This window comes from Cherax quadricarinatus, chromosome 7 (genome assembly GCF_038502225.1).
Source record: "Cherax quadricarinatus isolate ZL_2023a chromosome 7, ASM3850222v1, whole genome shotgun sequence".
NCBI classification, from domain to species: domain Eukaryota; kingdom Metazoa; phylum Arthropoda; class Malacostraca; order Decapoda; family Parastacidae; genus Cherax; species Cherax quadricarinatus.
The window spans coordinates 16,500,191-16,511,999 of NC_091298.1; positions in this window are offsets into that span (position 1 = coordinate 16,500,191).

Genomic DNA, 11,809 nt, shown 5'->3' on the forward strand with positions numbered 1-11,809 from the left:
TCTGCCCTTGAGTACTGCATTTGTTGGTGTTATGACCAAAGGCATAACATTTAAAACATTGTGTCACACTGACAAATCGTTCAAGAGAGATTTGGTCAGGTGTACATCTGGTGCCAAAACATTTGAAGCCATTTTGACACACAAGTTTGGCCTCCTCAGGTGCCTCAAGTATTAACTTTAAGGTTACCTTCTTGTTGTTAGGTTTAGAGAATTTATGTGCTTCGACAGCCCTAAATTCAGAATTCTCTGTATTAAAGTCCTCAACAATTTCATTCGCTGTGCTATGTCTCATGAAACTGTTAATTCTTGCAACAAACACAGTCGTCTGAGCTTGATAGCTCTCAGGTGCAACTGGGGTAACACCAGAAATCTTCAGTTTTTCAAGGACATCATGCTTCAGCAGTTGAAGTAACTCTTCTTCCGAAGAGAGGAGAAGTACTGCTCCAGCGTGGGTTTGAAAAACATCCACTGGAGCAACAGTCGAGTTCGAGCAAATACATGCTAGAATTTCTTTCATCGACTTTTGGTTTCCATCAACACGTAATCTTACTCTTATCCTCGCCATGATGTCTAGGAAGGAACATCTGGCAGAGGAGTTTCTTAACAAAAAGGAATCTTTCCTTAGTGTTACTCTAGCATCCTATTTCAGCTGACTTATGAAGGTCAGCCCCTAAGATAGCCTACCCTCGAGTGGTGAGGGGGAAAGGGCCCAAGGCAAAGATCGGCCGGATTTTAAAAAAACCACACGGGCTACCGGATAGTTAAAATGCCTTGTGTTAACTCGCCAAAGCAAAGTTGCCTAAAAAGAAGAAGATAGGAAAGTCAGAAGGATAGCAATGTATGTAGTGTGTTAGTGTGTGGGCCAGTGTTGATGTTTGGGTGAGGGGAGGATGGGGGGATAGGGATCAGAGGGGTGAACAAGCAAGCAAGTCACCGCCTTACCCTCTTGATGGGATGGGGCTCGAAGTGACTGCAAGCAAGTTTCCTCTCAGCTCTGGTGAAGAACTACTCAGGATAACCCAAGAAAAATCTCGAGCAACAGTGTTCCGAGTTGCTCAGCTGAAGAGCAGGAACAACGACGTCTTCTCTCCACGGCGGCTGGGCTGCTTCTCTTCGTATTTTCTAGCCCGTATCCCCTCACTAAAAAAAAACCCACACCAGGGGATAAAAAAAAAAAAAAGAGCGTGAAAAGGGGTTACCACAAATATAACATCCTAACCTAAATAAATAAAAATATTAGACTCTAGATAAAGAGTCCGCCAACACATTTTCTTTGCCGGCAATATATTTAATTCTGAGTGAGTATGGTTACAGTCTTAGCGTCCAGCGCATGAGCCTTGTGTTGTGGTTCTTCATGGCTTGGAGATATACTAGAGGATTGTGATCACTGTAGACTGTGACCACCTGCGATGTCTGGCCCACATAAACATCGAAATGCTCCAAAGCCAGTACCAGCGCGAGGGCAACTTTACCACTACCTACTTCATGGCCTAGAAAAGTGACAGTGGCCTGGCCAAAGGAAGATTTAGATAAATTAACTGTTAAATGGGAACTCTTAAAGGTCTCAAAAAGAGCCTTAAGTCTAAGTAGGTGTTGATCCCAAGTATCAGACACCACATCAATATCATCTAGGTACACTGCCGTGCCTTCAAGTCCTTTAATAGCTTGATGGATAAGTTTCTGGAATGAAGAGGGGGAATTTTTCATTCCGAAGGGGGTAACTGTGTATTGATAATGACCTCCTGGAATTACGAAGGCAGAGATTTCCTTCGCCTTATCCATTAAAGGTACCTGATAGTAACCTTTAAGGAGATGTAACTTGGACACAAAAGTAGCCTTACCCACAAAGTCAATTACGTCATCCAGATGAGGAAGAGGGTAAGCATCTGTAATTGTGACCTCATTCACCTTACGGTAGTCTGTACACATACGAAACCCTCCATCAGCCTTCTTCACAAGGATGCACGGTGAAGCCCATGGACTAGATGACTCCTCCACTAAACCATGCTTTAACAAAAATTCTACTTCCTGCTGAAGTAACCTTTGCTTTTCAGGATTAGCTCTGTAGGGGGAGAGTTTAATTGGTTTAGAGTTTCCCACATCTACATCATGATAACCTAACGTACATTTTTTCGGCACATCCGAAAAAATATTAGGATATGACTGTAGAAGCTCAGTTAAATTTGTTGCTTGCGTTTCAGATAGTCCCTCCATTAAAGGGCTAGGATCCTTGAGGAGGACAGAATTTGAAAGTTTAATATTAATTTCAGAGATAAAGTGCAAAGAATCAGAGTCGTCCTCAGAGGTAGAGGACAGAGTCATTACTGGGACTTTATCTGGTGTATGGAAATATTTTAATTGATTAATGTGGTAAGTTTTAGTTTTTGAGGTCTTATCAATGGGAGCTACCACATAATTTACATCAGATAATCTACTTACAATCTGCATAGGTCCCATAAATCTAGCTTTCAAGGTGTGGCCAGGTATAGGTTCCTGCACCAACACCTTGTCTCCTGGATGGAAGAAGCGGAATTATGCACTTCTGTCATACCTCTGTTTCATCTTACTTTGAGCTGTCTTTAGGTTAGCCTTTGCCAACTGACGTGCCACCTGCAACCTTGAAGACGGGTTGTAGAGTGTCGAGCTAACGTCTTCTCCCATCCATCCTTCTTTGAGCACCCGAAGAGGACCTCGTACATTGTGCCCAAAGATCAGCTCAAACGGACTATACCCTGTAGACTCTTGCACCGTCTCTCGTACTGAGAACAGCAACAAAGGTAGTGATTCATCCCAGTCTGTAGGAAAGTGCATGTAAAAAGTTCTCATCATAGTTTTTAACGTCTGATGGAATCTTTCCAAGGCGCCTTGGGACTGAGGATGATAGGCAGTGGATAAGTTGTGGATTATCCCTAACCTAGTTAATACTTCCCTAAATGCTTTGGCAGTAAAGTTAGTACCTTGATTACTTTGAATAGTTTTAGGAATGCCAAAACAAGAAATGAATTTGGTTAAAGCTTTGAGAATAGCTTTAGTATTAATACTGCGCATGGGAATTGCTTCAGGATATCTGGTTACTTTATCCATAATCGTAAATAAATATAGATTTCCAGACTTTGACCTAGGTAGTGGACCTACACAATCTATAATTAAATCTGCAAAAGGTTCTCCATCAGCAGGTATAGGTTGGAGAGGTGCAGGTTTAATGGAATGTCCAGGTTTCCCTACTTGCTGACATTCTCGGCAACACCTAATATGATTCTTCACATCTTTCTTTAATTTTGGCCAATAAAATTCTTTTGTGATTCTATACAAGGTTTTTGTAATTCCTAAGTGACCTCCTAATGAAGTATTATGAGCTATATTAAATATTTGAGGTCTAAACTTGGCTGGAACCACTAACCTGTCATACAATTGCCAGCCCTCTATCTCCTTACCAGTCTTAGTGCAGATCAAATAATCGTTTTTAACTTCATACTTGACCGGATGACCCAAAGAGGATTTACCCATGGCTGCCTGAAAAGCGAATTTTAAAGAAGGGTCCTTTCGTTGTTCCTCCCGGAAGGACAGTCCCTCGGGCATGGAAACAGAGACATCTGGCAATCCTGCAACCTGGGAATAGGAAGGCTTGATCGGGGTCTGTTCACTTGATTTACGAGGCTCCGGCCGGTGTGCCTCATAAAACAACGTGGCTATTCCGAGATCGGAGTCGTCCAAGGATAGGTCAACATTCTCTCCAGACAACCCTTGGGATGTTGCCCGAGTTATGGCCAACACCGGAGAAGAATTACTCATTATAGGTTCAGGACATGCACTAACAGTAGTAATGTTATTACCCAGTAATAACATGGCATCTTTCATGGGGAATCCTTTTGAGACACCTACAGTCAAGTACCCAGTGTAATATTTGCACTGTACATAAATTTTATGCAAAGGAACAGAATATATAGCTCCTCCAAATGCTTCCAATAAAACAGAGGAATTCAAGGAAGTGTTCTCTGAAAGGGGTAATATTCCTTCTCTTACAAGTGAGCAATATGCTCCAGTATCTCTAAAGGTCTTTACTTCAGTTGTTTCTGAGTTTTCCTGAAGGGAAATAAGACTCTTGCAATAATAAGGGGCCATACCTTTTTCTACTTCTCTAGGGGACATGTTACTAGGGATATTAGCGATTTTCCGAATGGGTTGGGGTTTATGGGGGCAGTTGGGACGGATGTGACCTACTTTATTACAGAGGAAGCAGACGACAGGCTTGCCCTTTACTCCCTGCTGATGTTGCAAATGGTGTCGTTCTGGCTGGTGTCTCTCTGGATACTGTTGTCGAGATGCACCATGAGTAGTTTGCCTCTCCGCAGGTGGACCATATGTTGAGAAGCGTGGCTCACCAGGTGACTTAGTTGGCTGACGTAGACGTTCTCCCTCCGGCTGGCACTTCATTCTCCAAGGTTGACGATCTCTGCTCATGCCAGGCTGTTGAAAAGAGAGACGGGACCGCTCGGACAAGGAGCGGTTAGTTTCGAAGGTATCAGCCAACCTGGCTGCCTCCAATGCAGTGGTTAAGTCACGATCCTGCAGAAAGACTCGAACCTCTGGTCCCACAGACTCCAGCAGGTTATCAATCAGAATAAGCTGTACCAGCTCCTCAAAGGTAGAGACACCACTTGCTTTATACCAGCTGGTAAAAGCTTTGGTTTGCTGTCTCACAAAGTCCACTAGGGATTGACCAAGCTGTCTGCCAGCTTAAAATTTTCTATATTTGGCTGGGATACATGTATATGCTCCCAACACTGTGGTCTTCACTACTTTATAATCAGAAAATTCAGCGTCATTTAATACTGACGTAAATTCCTGTGCCTTACCCAATAATGCTGTATGAACCAACGATGCCCAATGCTGTTCCGGCCACCTCAAGGCTCGAGCCTGATTTTCGAAGCTTTCGAAAAATTGTTCTGGTTCGGCCTCATTGAAGCGGGGAACAAGCTGTACTGCTTTTTGTAAACTAAAATCATTTACAGAATGCGAAAACTGCCTCCTTTCTCTTTCCCTATCAAATTCTTCCCTTGCGAATGCTCTCTGTTCCCTAGTTTGCTCAAGATTGATTTTTGCCAGCTCAAGTGCCAACGACGCTGATTCACCTTGAGACAACCCAGCTGCACTATACTGACCATTTTGCTCCGTAGGTGTATCATCTTCCTCCTGCGAGAACATAGTAGTTTTTGCCCTAGCTCCCGTAGAGGGAGGAGTCTGATGTGCCATCTCTTCTTCTATAAGTTTGTCAGCAATCAGTGAACGCAGTTGCGCAGCTGTGAGAGTGCGTTTGTATTTAATGCCAATGGAACGAGCAATTTGCCAACAACGCTGTAGGGACAATTTAGGTAGGTTATGCAAAGTATATGCCGACACCAGACGTCTGACTCGTCTAGGTGGCATAAGTTATTCGCTATGCACAGTACGATTGCAGAATACCCCAATGTAACACGTTAATTTGCAGAACACGCTTAGCTATGCACAGTACGATTGCAGAATACGCATACAAGCAAAGCTGACTGCAAAATTCTCCACACCGAACAGGCTAGTAACAACTGACATGCAAAATTTGTAAAGCAATGCCAGACAGCTACACTGTTCTAGAAGATTGACCGTAGCGAAGCGAGCACACCGAACAAGCTAGTAGCGAGCTGTTGAACGATCACACAATAGCAAGGCTGACCATAACAGTAACTGACACGCAAAATTTGTAAAGCGTAGGCAAAGCTAATGCAATGCCAGACAGCAAGCTGCACAATGTTCCTGCTACGAGCTTCACCCTAAGCTCAACCGTTTCTCTAAGTCCAGCTCCAGCTCTCGGACAGGCTACCCATATTACAACCCAGGATTCCAAATGGCCTGTTATCCCGGGTGTAATGGGAGCAAAATAAACACAGCAGAAAAAGTTTAGACTTATATTATCCTTCACCAATTTAGAACAGCAATATGTACACTATGTACAGTGATAAGTATAGTGCACTCCACGGTAAGCAAGGCAGAAATAGAAGCCACAAGATAGCAGACCGTGCTTCAACCAGCTCTAGAATGGGAATGACAAGGGCAGACAGGAGAGTGGTACCCACATAACCTCTGCGATTGCCAAAACCATCTTCTTATTGGCTAGAACCTGGTCACTAGTTGAACGACGGGGCCCCATCATCAACTCTTAGCAACCTGGTTCGCTGGTTGGGGGAGATAGCCTGTAAATGAGGGTGTGTACATGCGCCGAATAAAGGTTACGTACTCTTTGCATGCCACAGCTCACAGAGAGGAACAGGACGCCTCTCCATAAGATACCCGTGAGTAAGATGAGTGTGGCTGATGCAAAGACGGGAGAGAGTAGTCTCCCAACCCTGACAATGATGACAAGAAGGTGGCCAGAAACCTATACTCGGTTTAATAGAATAAAGTTTGTTATGGAGTAGATCAGACCAACATTATTGGCAATGGGTGCGAAGGTGAGTAGCAATTTCAGCAAAATAGTCTGTGAATGGAACACCTCTATATGAAACTGGGAGGTCATGTACTGCTGACCGTGCAGCAGTGTCTGCCTGTTCATTGCCCTGTACGTCAACATGACCAGGGACCCAACAATATCTTTGTGTTTGCTAGAGATACGCGTAGCCAAAGTTGGATACGAAGAACTAGGGGGCGAGGTGTATCAAATTTTCGTATAGCCTGTAAAGCACTAAGGGAGTCTGAAACGACCACAAATGGTGACACAAGCATAGATGCTATATGGGTAAGTGCTACAAGAATGGCATACAATTCAGCCATAAAAATGCTAGCCAAGGATAATAAATGTCCTCGCACGACACTGTCCGGAAACACTGCTGCGAATCTGACGCCATCAGAAGACTTAGAACCATCAGTGTACACTGCGATGGCATAAGTTCGAGAGTGGAAGTGGTCAAGAAAAAGAGAACAGGAAGCCACCGTAGGGAGTTGGGCATTTGTGCATGGCAGTGGGAAAGAACAGACTTGAACAGCTGGAACTTCCCAAGGGGACAGGGAAAAGTGAGATGCTACATGAACATAGAAAGGTGGTAACTGAAGAAAAGATGAGCAAATGGAGGCGGAGAGGAAAGGGGCGGAGTAAGCAGGGGCAACAAACAAATAAAGAACGTCTACTAACATCAGTGATCATCCTATATACAGAAGGATTGTGGAGGTCATGAGATCAAACATAACAGCGAAGGCAATGAGCATCACGGCGATTGGATAAAGGATGGAATATTCGCTTCTGCATAGAGGCTCTCAACAGGGGATGAACAAAAGGCACCAAGGCAGAGACGGAGACCTTAGTGATGGATGGGATCTAACTTAGACAGAGTTGTGAGAGAGGCTGCAGAATAGATTTGGTCGCCATAATCCAGCTTGGACAAGACTAGGGTGGAATGCAAACGGAGGAGAGTGCGACGATCTGCTCCCCATGAACAGTGAGCGAGAACTTTAAGGAGATTTAGCCGACCATGGCAAATTGTGTTTAAAGAAGAAATGTGTGGTCTCAATATCAGCTGGCGATCAAAGAGCAGGCCCAGAAACTTGACCGTATCAGATGCCGGAATACATGAACCGTGTAAGTACAAGGGTGTATCTGGAATAAGAGGATGTCTAGTGAAGGTAATGAGCTGGGTTTTCGTACTAGAAAATTAAAGCCGTGAGAAGTGGTTCAATGGGAGACTCGGTCTATCACAACCTGAAGAGAGGCTGCTACTAATCGACAGTCAGCACCCGAGTAAGCTATAGCAAAGTCATGAACATAAAGTGACGACCAAATATGCGAACAGTATATGCGACAGCATACTCCACCTCTATTAAAAAGTCTGAATTTGCTCACCATAAAGAACATCCACACTTTCACGTGCCTACTACATACATAGAACAATACACGCAAATATAAACCCTCCACTCAAACTTCTCCTCGCCAACCTTAACAGGACACACGACCATAACACAAGACGCAGATCTCTTTTTGATGCATCCCGTGTCCATATCACACTGTGCAAAAGCTCTATGCACATATAGGCCCCAAAATCTGGAATTCATTACCAGAACATACTAAAGTAACCAGGCCTGAAAATCAATTTAAGACTCTTCTAAAAAACTACTTACTTGCCCAGGACTAAATAATCAACACTCAGTATTTAACATTACCAATAATTCTTCCAATTACTTAAATCTTAAAACTTCAAGACAATATATAGTAAATTGATCATCTTGTTTGTTATACAATGTAATGCGACAAATTTGTACAACTATGATGCTTCAATATCGATATGTTCAAATTTCATTATTTCAAATAATCAATTGTACTTCATACTGTATTGTAAATTGTTTACTGTAATTTCTACCACTGAACTTTTCATTGCTTGTTAATTAAGTTAATTTCAAGCCAGCCCATAATGCTTTGCATACAAGGGGCTTTTGGCATGTACACCCAACTATGTACTATAATTCCTTGTACAACTATGTATCATGTCCAAATAAAATAAATATATAAATATATAAATATATATATATATATATATATATATATATAGATATATATATATATATATATATATATATATATATATATATATATATATATATATATACAGTGGACCCCCGCATAGCGAACGCCTTGCATAGCGAACATTCCGCATAGCGAACGCTTTGATCGCTAAAATTTTGCCCCGCATAGTAGACAAAAACCCGCTCAGCGAACTTCGTCCGAGACGCGTCCAATGTGCGGCCTCAGCCAGCCTCACATGTGCCGCCTGTCCCATTGTTTACCAGCTAGCCTCCGCGGTAACATTCAAGCATACACTCGGAATATTTCGTATTATTACAGTGTTTTCGGTTCTGTTTGTTGAAAATAAGTGACCATGGGCCCCAAGAAAGCTTCTAGTGCCAACCCTGTGGTAAAAAGGGTGAGAATTAGTATGGAAATTAAGAAAGATTTTGAAGGGTTTGGGGCTAACCCTGAGAAGCCTATGCCAGTTGTGGAATCCATTGTGCCTACTTCAAAAATTAAGGAAATGTGTGCACAGTGGGTTGAACTACAAACCTTTATGGATGAAAATCACCCTGACACAGCTGTTGCAAGGCGTGCTGGTGACTATTTCAATGACAATGTTATGGCCCATTTTAGACAAATCGTAAAGGAACGGGAGGTACAGAGCTCTATGGACAGAAAGAAGTCCAGTGACTCTGAAGCTGGTCCTAGTGGCATTAAAAGAAGAAGGGAAGTAACCCCGGAAAAGGACTTGCCTCCTCAAGTGTTAATGGAAGGGGATTCCCCTTCTAAACACTAACACTCTCTCTCCCCTCCTCCCATCCCATCAATCATCACCAGATCTTCAATAAAAGTAAGTGTCATGTAATTGTGCATGCCTTTTTCAGTTTGTGTGTACTAAAATTAACATTTTTTTGTGGTAAAAAAAATTTTTTTTCATACTTTTGGGTGTCTTGCACGGATTAATTTTATTTCCATTATTTCTTATGGGGAAAATTAATTCGCATAGCGAACATTTCGCATAACGACCAGCCCTCTTGCACGGATTAAGTTCGCTATGCGGGGGTCCACTGTATGTATGTTTATATATATATGTATATATATATGTATATATATATATATGTATATATATATATATATATGTATATATGTATATATATATATATATGTATATATATATATGTGTATATATATGTATATATGTATATATATATATGTGTATATATATATATATATGTGTATATATATATATGTATATATATATATGTGTATATATATATATATATGTATATATATATATATATATATATATATATATATATATATATATATATATATATATATATATATATATGCAATAAGATCACAGTAAACAGGTGATTTCAGAATATGCAAAACAAACGCTCTGAAAGAATAGAGAAATTCCAAGCGCTTTCATGACTACTCACATTATCAAGGAACTATGAAAGCTTCCTTGGATGCTTTACTTTCATAGTTCCTTGATAATGTGAGTAGTCACGAAAGCGCTTGGAATTTCTCTATTCTTTCAGAGTGGTTGTTTTGTATATGTATGTATGTATGTATGTATGTATGTATGTATGTATATATATATATATATAGGGAGGTCATTTATAACTAAGAGAAAAAGAGTAGCGCTGAGGACACAACTTTGTGGAACTCCCTTGGCTTGTACAAAGTCCGAGGAAAGCGAGGCGCCAATACGGACCCGAAAATATCTATCGGACAAGAAAGCAGCGATGAAGTTTGGTAGATTACCTTGGAGGTCTTGGGCAAAGATGTTATACCTCCAAGTGGTGTCATATGCCTTCTCTAGATCAAAAAAGGCCGCTAGGACAGAGTGGTTAAGAGCAAAGGCATTGCGATTATACATATCTGACTGATCCCATTTTGTCGATCTGGGGCTCCGCGCATACATGTCTGAACCTCGATGATGTTGTGATCCGAGTATATTGTTTTTGATATGGTGACATTTTATATCAGATCATCGTTGTTAGTGAAGATGAGGTCCAGTGTATTCTCCAATCTAGTAGGAACCAGAACACAGATCCAATTCCCTAGATCAAAAGCCCCTCACACATCACAGGACAGATTGGCTCAACCCCTCTATTCAAGTGACTTTGTTCTTTAATTCCCCTCAAAGGAGGTTCCTTGATGCTGGTGAGGGGCTCTTGATCTGTGTTCTGGTTCATACTAGATTGGAGAATATACTGGACCTCATCTTCACTAACAATGATGATCTGATACAAAATGTCACCATATCAAAAACAATATACTCGGATCACAACATCATCGAGGTTCAGACATGTATGCGCGGAGACCCAGACTGACAAAATGGGATCAGTCATGAGGGAGCTTCACCAAATTCAACTTCAATAACAACAACATAAAGTGGGACCAAGTAAACCAAGTCCTAAACGATGTAATCTGGAAAGATAGACTAAGCAACGCAGACCCCAACTTATCCCTAGAAAGGAGGAGTTGATGTAAACCAGAAAGACACAGGCGCTCCCTTTACAGGCGACGGAAAAGAATAACAGAGCGGCTAAAAGAGGCCAATATATCTGCAATGCATAGGGAGACACTGGTCAGAGAAATAGCAAACATCGAACTAAAGCTAAAGGAATCTTACAGGAGTCAGGAATCGCGGGAAGAACTAAAAGCCATAAATGAAATCGAAAGAAACCCGAAGTATTTCTTTTCTTATGCCAAATCAAAGTCGAGAACAACATCCAGTATTGGGCCCCTACTTAAACAAGATGGGTCCTACACAGATGACAGCAAGGAAATGAGTGAGCTACTCAAGTCCCAATATGACTCAGTTTTTAGCAAGCCGCTAACCAGACAGAGTCGAAGATCTAAATGAATTTTTTACGAGCCAAAAAATTTGGTAAACACAAACCTATCTGATGTTATCCTGACACTAAATGACTTCGAACAGGCAATAAATGACATGCCCATGCACTCTGCCCCAGGGCCAGACTCATGGAACTCAGTGTTCATCAAGAACTGCAAGAAGCCCCTATCACGTGCTTTTAACACCCTATGGAGAGGGAGCATGGACACTGGGGTCGTCCCACAGTTACTAAAAACAACAGAAATAGCCCCACTCCACAAAGGGGGCAGTAAAGCAATAGCAAAGAACTACAGACCGATAGCACTAACATCCCATATCATAAAAATCTTTGAAAGGGTCCTAAGAAGCAAGATCGTCACCCATCTAGATACCCATCAATTACACAACCCAGGGCAACATGGGTTTAGAGC